This window comes from Lupinus angustifolius, chromosome LG04, assembly GCF_001865875.1.
Source record: "Lupinus angustifolius cultivar Tanjil chromosome LG04, LupAngTanjil_v1.0, whole genome shotgun sequence".
Classification (NCBI taxonomy): Eukaryota; Viridiplantae; Streptophyta; class Magnoliopsida; order Fabales; family Fabaceae; genus Lupinus; species Lupinus angustifolius.
In genome coordinates, this window is record NC_032012.1 from 21,469,640 (window position 1) to 21,479,942 (window position 10,303).

At 33.8% G+C, this 10,303-nt stretch overlaps 1 pseudogene; it reads right to left on the bottom strand.

The window, feature by feature from the left end:
* LOC109346189 overlaps positions 1,369 to 10,303 on the bottom strand; it is an 11,151-nt pseudogene continuing 2,216 nt past the window's right edge.

A 10,303-nucleotide genomic window follows, 5' to 3' on the forward strand; every position in this document is an offset into this window, starting at 1 on the left:
AAATTTGGTTTTAAAATATTTGTTTACTTATATTTTTAATAGAGAATTAATTAATTATGTTTCAATAACTCCATTAGGGATGTAAGTCGTTCCAGTCTAAACCGCAAAACATATGGAATCGAACTGAACCAAACGACGAAATGTGGTTCAGTTCGGTTTTTTAGTTCCGTTCGATTATTTTTTTAAGGAATCATTTATATTCGGTTCAGTTTATGATTTTATAAATTTAGGAACCACTAGAACTGAACTGAACCGCATATTAAAGAAATAAATACTAGAGAATGTTGTTTTATTGTTGTTTTAAATTTTTCAACCCATAAAATATCAATTATATGTGAATTGATATTAGATATATTACTAAATTGTTATTACCTTACTATTATGTATATGTTATTACTTACTCAATTGTTTCCCAGTGTGTTGATGATTTGGAACATATCCTCCAACTTTTGTAGTATTGAATTTGAAACTAACATATACCATATATTGTTACACATATATTGTTATATGTGTTACTAATTACGAATTATAAGGTTGTATATATAACTATTATATATTTTACTAATTGATATATATGTTACAAATAGTGAATTGTATTGTCATATATGTGACTAATAAATATATATGTTACTAAGTGTGGATTGTATTATAATATATGTGATAATTTAATTTTTCTCTCCATAAATTACATAATTGTTATATATGTTAGTAATAAACAATTATGAGTCTCAATTTCTTTACTCATGTATATATGATTCATAATTTTTTATAATAGTTGTAGTATGTTTTTCTTTTTATGGACAAACAATATCTCTTGTAATACATTTTGAACTTTCAATTGATGCAAAAAATTTCATAAAAATAATAGGAAAAACCGTGGAATTGAACCGAACCATTCATGAGTGGTTCGGTTCGGTTCCTATAGCTAAATTTGCGGTTAATTGAGCGAAATCAAGTCATGTGTTTGTCTTCGGTTTGATCTCTAAAGTACACAAAAAACAGAACGAATATGAAAAGCTTATTCTATTTTTTTTTAATTTTGAAAAAAATTAATTATACTTCATAATGTGTTTTTACTTATCTTTCTAGACAAATATTTTAAAATCAACCAACTATCATATATTATTAATTATGATTATCAATAAGGCGTTAGTCTAGCAATGTAAGATCCCATCAGATCCTAGAATGAGTAAAAGGTTAAGAGTTCATTTTTGGGAGCAACACTTGTTGGAAGGGACAATCACGCACTCTCAAATAGATTAGTTTATTACACAAAAGGTGAGAAGATACTCTTGATAGTACCAAAAACAATATTATTCATTATGATTTGAGCATTGTTAAATGAAAGTATGGTGAATGTTTACCTCCAAGACCATGTCATTAAGAGCTTTAGCCATAAGCTCCCAAAAATAGCAACACTCCTTACTAGATCTATGTTCGCTTCTTCTTCCCACTAATGTTAGAACCATGAAACCTCCTTCAACTAATTCTTCTGCACGACACTTGAGAAACAAAGAGAAATCTTTTTGAAATTGCTCATAGTAAGCCTTCAGAACGTTTAAGGGGCTTGTGTTGGACATATAAATATTGCCCTTATTGTTCTCTACACCTTCTGGAACCTATTACCAAAAAAGTTAATTGTTTTGTTAAACTCAGCCATAACAAACTGAAAAAGGATGTATGTATTAAAAATTAAATATTTAATACTATGAGAGATAAATAAACTCAAATCTGCAATACTTTTTATCAATTTAAAGTATAATTATGCTTAAATTGAAAAACAATAGCGCTTAAAATTAACATTTAGTAGTCTTTTTGGCATTGCCTTTGTAAATGCAGTAGAATGTGTTGCCTTTGCGCTTAAAATTAATATTTACGGAAAACCATTATATTAATTATATATTATGCTATAATATTAAGTATATTGTCTATTTACAATGCAACACTCACATGCATAGCAATATTTCAACTTTATACATGCATGAAAATGTTTTGGCAAGGGATTAACAAATAAAAACAAACAAAATAAAGATAAAATTATAAAAAGACATCCATCAACACATGTTTAAGGTAAAAAAAATTTCCTTTTCATTGATCTATTGAGACTTTTATTATCCTTGTTTGGAAGAAAATATAGATGCATCCATATCTCCTCATCATTATCAATTCTTCTATATAAACCATCATATGTAGTTGGACAGCTCTCACGCGATTGTGATGTCTCAAAGAAAACGAAGAACAATGAGTGCAACCTTGTAGTAGAAATCCATGGGTTTAGACATAAACAAACTTAATTGTTAGACAACATATGATAAATTAGGATGAGATATTGTAAACTATAATAGTCTTCCAACTAAGCGCCTATAGCAAATGATGTACCATATTCTTATTGAAACTTGATAGATGGATCAAAATGGGTTGTTATAGGCTTTGTAGCTAGAGATCATGTATCTTCCTAAAGGGAAAGTGTATATTTTTGTTGATTCGTGTGAATTCCAGATTTGGATCGGGAAATTCAAAGTCCTAAGAAGTATAACAATGATACCAAATCCTTTAATTTGAATGATTCATCGAGAATTCTCATCACATGAGTGATTTCATCCATGTTGTCTCCTCTTAGAATCATATTACCAATATAGACAAGGATGATAGTGGATGATGAGGTGGTTTTATTGGTGAAAAGAGGTTGGTCAACAATGGAGTGTGAGTATCCCAAGGAGATGAGAGTAGAGGAAAGTGTAGTGTGCCATTCCTGACTGGCTTTTCTAATTCCATACAAGGACTTGTGTAATTTACAAACATGATCAAAATTGGAGGTATTATATATACTTCATCATGTAAATCTCTATGAAGGAAGACATTGTTTATGTCCAATTTCTCTAAAACCGTGACTTTGTGGTTGCTAAAGCAAGAACAACCCTTACTGTGGTGGTTTTGACCACCGGAAAGAAAGTGTGAAAGTAGTCCACTCCTTCCATTGTTGTGTATCCTTTAGCAAGAAAATGGCTTTGCTACTTTCAAGGGTATCATTAGCATGTTATTTCACCTTTTAAATCCACTTGCATCCAATTGTAGTTTTTCCTTGTGGAAGGGTAACAATGGTAGTTATTAGGTAGTTAGTCTTTGTTATTCATAAATCCTAGTCTTAGGGATGTGCTATTCTTAAGGTTAGTTATTTTCATTTTTCCTTGTACTGTGCCAGGAAATGTGGCTTTTCTGTTTCTACTTCTGTTCGTGTAAAAGGCTATAAAATGCCTTATGTTTGCTAAAGAATAAAGACAGTGAATTCTCTTCTTTTAAGCATTGTTTCATTCCAGTTTCTACATTTCGCATCAGAGCTTCGCAAAGGGCCTGATTGTGAGTGACAAAGACTGCATGTGAGAGTCTACAAACAGAATGGCAGACAAGTTTGTGCAACCAGCTATTCCAAGATTTGATGGTCACTATGATCATTGGTCAATGATGATGGAAATTTTTTTAAAAAGCAAAGAACAGTGGAGTCTTGTCGAAGAAGGAATTCTGGTGTCAGCAATTGGAACTGCACCAACAAGTGAAGCACAAAGAAGAAGCATGGACGAAGCTAAGCTCAAGGACTTGAAGGTTAAGAATTTTCTATTTCAGGCCATTGATAGAGAAATTCTGGAAACAATTCTTGAAAAGGGGACATCAAAAGCAATTTGGGTGTCAATGAGGCCGAAGTACCAAGGTTCCACAAGGGTAAAGAGGGCACAACTTCAAGCTCTGAGGAAAGAATTTGAGCTACTTACCATGAAAGAAGGAGAGAAGATAGACAGCTTTCTGGGAAGAACTCTTAGTGTGGTAAACAAGATGAAATCAAATGGTGAAAACATGGAGCAAAGTATGGTAGTCAGTAAGATACTCAGATCATTGACTTCTAAATTTAACTATGTTGTATGTTCAATAGAGGAGTCTAATGATTTGAGTACCTTAACCATTGATGAACTCCATGGAAGTCTTCTTGTTCATGAACAAAGGATGCAGGAACCTCAAGCAGAAGAACATGTGCTGAAAGTTGCTTATGATGACAAAGCTGGAAGAGGAAGAGGAGGAAGATCTTTCTCTAGAGGTGGAAGAGGAATAGGACGTGAAATACGGTTCCAAAATAAAGCTATTATTGAATGCTTCAAGTGTCATAAGCTTGGACACTTTCAGTATGAATGTCCAGAATGGGAGAAAAAGGCAAACTATGCAGAGGCAGAAGAAGAAGAGGAACTCTTGCTGATGTCACACATGGATTTTCACCAAACTAAGAAGGAGGAAATCTGGTTTTTGGATTCAGGATGCAGCAACCACATGACAGGAAACAAAGGTTGGTTCTCTAATTTAGAAGAAGGCATGTGTCAAACTGTAAAATTAGGGAACAACATGACAATGAATGTGATAGCAAAAGGAAGTGTTCGAATGCAAGTTGATGGTGTCACTCAAGTAGTTTCAGATGTCTATTTTGTTCCTGAGCTTAAGAACAATCTTCTTAGCTTAGGGCAACTTCAAGAAAAGGGATTGGCAATTTTGATTCAGAATGGAACATGTAAAGTATTTCACTCTGACAAGGGCCTAATCATGCAAACTAACATGAGTATGAGAAGGGCCAAATCATGCAAACTAACATGAGTGGAAACAGAATATTTTATGTGTCAACCACTGCAGCACCAAGGGAGACCATGTGTCTACAAAGTCAGCTAGAGAAAGAGGTTCACCTATGGCACTGCCGGTTTGGGCACCTTAATCATAAGGGGCTCAATGCACTATCGCAAAAACACTTGGTAATTGGCTTACCAAATCTGAAGTTTCTAAAGAAGACCTGCACCACGTATTTGATTGGAAAATAGTACAGGAAATCAATCCCAAAGAAAAACATATGGAGAGCTACAAAGAAACTACAACTCGTGCATGCTGACATATTCTACAAACTGAGCTAAAGAAAGAGGTCGGTGAACACGTAAATCTTGGATTTATGGATGACTTCACACGTAAAACTTGGATTTATTTGTTGCATGAGAAATCTGAAGCATTCCAAAACTTCAAGAATTACAAAGTAAGTGTTGAAAAAGAAGTCGGTGAACACATTGCCTGCTTAAGAACAGATAGAGGTGGTGAATTCACCTCGCATGAGTTTAAAGAATTTTGCAAAACTCAAGGCATTAGAAGGCAATTAACAGTAGCCTATACTCCTCAATAAAATGGAGTTGCTGAGAGAAAAAATAGGACAATCATGAATGGTGTGAGGTCTGTATTGAATGAAAGACAAGTTCCAAAGGCATTTTGGGCAGAAGCTGTGAAATAGTGTGTGCATGTACAAAATCGAAGCCCAACCTCATCAATTGAGAACACAACTCCAGAAGAAGCATGGAGCACTATAAAACCTACAGTGAAGCATTTTCGAGTCTTCGAGTGTGTGGCTCATGTTCATATTCCAGATCAAAGAAGAACCAAACTTGAGGATAAGAGTAAGGTGTGTGTTTTCTTAGGAATTAGTGATCAAACAAAATCTTACAAACTACTTGATCCTATGTCCAAGAAAATTATTGTAAGTAGAGATGTAGTGTTTGAGGAAGAAAGAAGTTGGGATTGGAGAAAAACAAATGAAGAAAGAAAATCTGATGTGTTGGTATGTGAAGATGAAGAAGACTACTTTGAAGAAGAAGAAGTTGAGAGTGAAGAAGAAACAGAGCCAAACGAAAATGAAGATGGTGAAGGAAGATCATTTGGAATCAGATCACTTGAAATTAATGAAAACTATGATGATCAAGAAAGTTTAGTTCAAGGGAGTGCTTCAAGAACCACAAAAGAACCAGCATGGATGATAGATTATGTAACAGGGGCTGATTTGGATGAAGAATAAAATCTCATGATGTTGATGGCTGAAAGTGAAAATGATCCAATCTCATTCTAGGAAGCCCATAGAAGCACGAAGTGGCAAGAGGCAATGACAACTGAGATGAAGGCTATAGAAAAAAAACAGCACATGGGAGCTAACAGAACTACCAAAAGGAGTTAAACCAATTGGAGTTAAGTGGATTTTCAAAACCAAACTCAACGAAAGTGGATAAGTAGAAAAACACAAAGTAAGATTAGTGGCAAAAGGATATGCACAACAATATGGAATAGAGTACACAGAAGTCTTTGCACCAGTGGCTAGACTCGATATTATACGTCTAATTATTGCACTTGCAGCTCAATATGAATGGGAAATATATCAACTTGATGTGAAGAGTGCATTTCTTCATGGAGAACTTAAAGAATAAGTCTTCATTGATCAACCAGAAGGATTCATCAAAAAGGGAAAAGAAGACTAAGTCTACAGGTTGAAGAAAGCATTATATGGCCTTAAACAGGCACCCAGGGCTTGGTACAGCAAGATAGAGGCATATTTTACTCATGAAGGGTTTGAAAAATGTTCCAGTGAACACACCTTATTCAGCAAGAAAGAAGGAAACAATACACTCATTGTTAGTCTTTATGTAGATGATCTCATCTTTACTGGAGGCAATAAGAGTATATGTGATAAATTCAAAAGCTCAATGATGAAAGAATTTGACATGTCTGACTTGGGAAAGATGAAATATTTCCTAGGCATGGAAGTAATACAAAGTAAAGCTGAAATATTTATCTGCCAAAGAAGGTATGCACAAGAATTTCTTGAACGATTCAACACGGGAAGCTGCAACTCTGCGAACAATCCTATTGTGCCTGGAACACGATTGTCAAAAGATGAGGCAGGAGATGGAGTAGATGTCAGCATGTTTAAACAAGCAGTTGGAAGTCTCATGTACCTCACGGTCACTAGACCAGATTTAATGTATGGAGTAAGCTTGATTAGTAGATTCATGACAAATCCAAAATCATCCCATTGGCTTGTAGCAAAAAGGATTTTAAGATATATAAGAGGAACTACTAATCTTGGCATACTGTACAAAAGAGGGAGAGGAAATGCAGGACTTGGAACTTATACAGATAGCAATTATGCTGGAGACTTGGATGATAGGAAGAGCACTTCAGGTTTTATTTTCATTATGGGATCTGGAGCAATTTCATGGGCCTCGAAGAAACAGCCAGTAGTGAGCTTATCAACCACAGAAGTTGAGTATATTGTAGATGCACTGTGTGCTTGTCAATGTGTATGGCTTAGAAGAATCTTGGAGCAACTTGGAGCTGAAGAAAAAGGAAGCACAAAGATTCTTTGTGACAACAATTCTACAATTCAGTTGTCTAAAAATCCAGCTTTCCATTGACGAAGCAAACACATTGGAGTTAGATTTCATTTTCTCAGGGATCTGGTAAGTGATGGAGCTGTGAAACTGAATTTCTGCAGCTCTGCAGAGCAGATTGCAGACATAATGACAAAGCCTCTCAAGTTGGAGCAATTTGTGAAGCTTCAAGGGATGCTTGGAGTAATTGATGCAGCTGAAGTTTAAGCTCAATGCAAATGCATTAGCTTAAGGGAGGGAATGATAGTCATTAGGTAGTTAGTCTTTGTTATTCATAAATCCTAGTCTTAGGGATGTACTATTCTTAAGGTTAGTTATTTTCATTTTTCCATGTACTGTGCCAGGAAATGTGGCTTTTCTGTTTCTGCTTCTGTTCGTGTAAAAGGCTATAAAATGCCTTATGTTTGCTAAAGAATAAAGACAATGAATTCTCTTCTTTTAATCATTGTTTCATTCCAGTTTCTACAAACAAGTGACCACGTAAAGACAGAAGGGTGAAGGTGAGTCATATAAGGGTGGGCTAGGTAAGGAAGGATTAAGAGGTGCAAGAGGTGGATTAATAGAGGGAATAAGATAATATTGTGTAGGGTTTTGGTGTATGTTGTTTAGTGTCTAATAAAAGGGAAAAGATTCCTCATACAAGGTAACATCTCGAGAGATGAAGACACCATGAGAGTGCAAGTCATAAAGGATCCTTTGGTTCCTTCCTTGTATTCCATAAATGCACATTTTCTAGCTCTTGCTTGGAACTTAGTTATGTGGGATTGAGAAGTAGGAGCAAAGCTTAGGTAGCCAAAAACTAGAAGTAAGAGAAGGATTTTGGAGATGTAAAATTTGGTATGATTATTTTATTATTAGGATAGGGGTAGGTAATTTATTGATGATATGGACAACATGTTGTATAGCAAAGTTCCATAATTTAGGTGGTAGGTAAGATTAGAACTATAAAAGCTCTAGCTAAATTTAGAATATGTTGGTACTTTTTCTCCAACATCTTTTGCTTCCCCATCTTTTATCTCAACGTGTCTTCTCTAACATGTGTAACTTTAATTCATTCTACTAACTCGCCTTGTATAAAAACATTTTAAACAAGGACGTAGAATTGTATTAGGGTTTTTGACACGCTTAGTCACAAACCTAATAAATGATTTCTTTTCATCCTCATATTCCTTTCTCAAATGATTAACATTCATCCATTTTTGAACAATTCTTTCTAGACCAAAGGTACATTGATCAGCAAAGAAAACATCGTATTGATCCATAAGAACAAGAACAATAGTAACTAACTTCTAAGCATATCAGAAAAGTATGAGATATGCTACCTAAAAACAAATTGACAAAAAAATTTATTTTGAGCTTCCCATATATTTTTGGTATTTCAACCTAAAACATAATTTATATTGATGTCATCAATTGTATTATAACCAAAGTCATCTATTTTTCATTGATGCCAAAAAAAACAATCACAGTAGTAAGAGATACAAAAAGGGGAAAAACATAAGGATACTACAAAAAGGGAATAACTAACTAAAAGGGAAAACCCAATGATGAAAAACTCACTTTTTTGTATCTTCAAAGTCACTTTCAAAGTGTGCTTTTATAATGTGATTTTTGTGTGATGGAAAACAAAGAGAATGAATGTTGTGAGAATGTGAGTTAATTGAAACTCATGGGAAGGTGAATTGAATGAATATTGTGGGAATGTGAGTCTCGTGGGAATAGGAGTGTTGTGGAAAAATAAGTCTTGTAGGAATGTGAGTTTCGTGGAAAGACTTTTTGAGTCATAGCAAGGTTTTCAGAGTTTTAACGTCTGATTAAGCGAGTATGTGAGGTTTTGTGTTTAAATCTGTTAGAATCAAAGACTCAATAATGCTCATTACAACGAACGTTTTTAAATTTGTGTCTACAACAAGAGTTGTTGGATCTGTGAGATTCACACTCTTGAATAAAGCAAGAATTGTTGAATATGTGAAAATTAATAGTGTTTTGTTTCAGTTATCGTTCTTGAATCTTTGAGTCAAATAATCAACAATGCTTGTTGTAGTCAATGTTGTTGATTGTAAAGATTTAATGTCGCTTGTTTTACAGATCGTTGTTGATTTCCATACGCCTATCATTCAATAATGTTCCATACACAAGTTTTGTTGAATAAGTGTTATTAAATATGAATTTTGACATATTATGATTATAATTGGCTTTTTTTAGCCGTAAGGGTTTTTGTAGTGAGTGGGACTCGAACCCTCAACCTCCTTATCACTCTATTCCTTAAACTTTCCCCTAAAATCTATCTATTTACTATATAACAAAAAAAACTCATATATGGACACATGTCAATATTTTATGCAAAGTTTGCTTCTTAGGGACACATGTCAATACCTCATGCAAAGTTTCCCCTCCAAAAGCTCATCTCCACTTACTATACAACCTTACACACATGATTAAAACTATCCTTTACTATTTGTTTAAAAATATAATCATAATGATTCATTAAATAAATAATAATAAATATATAACAAAAAAAACTCCTAGGGACACATGTCAATACCTTATGCAAAGTTTTCTTCTTAGGGACACATGTCAATACCTCATGCAAAGTTTCCCCTCAAAAATTTCATCACCTCATACTATACAACCTTACACACATGATTATAACTATCTTTTACTATTTGTTTAAAAATATAAACATAATGACTCATTAAATAAATAATAAATATATTAAAAAAAAAACTCATAGGGACACATGTCAATATCTTATGCAAAGTTTTCTTTTTAGGGACACATGTCAATACCTCATGCAAAGTTTCCCCTCCAAAAGTTCATCATCTCTTACTATACAAGCTTACACACACGATTAAAAATATATTTTACTATTTGTTTAAAAATATAAACATAATGACTCATTAAATAAATAATAAAGGAGAGACAAAATGTTGTGTAGTTTTTTTCACAATTGTTCTGGTTGCAGTTTCCTTAGAGTGTCTCTTCCTTTCTCAACACATTTATCATCTTCAACTCTCAAACTCACTTACAACTATTCTTTTAATTTATCTTTCTGTTGGCAGTCGGTTGATATA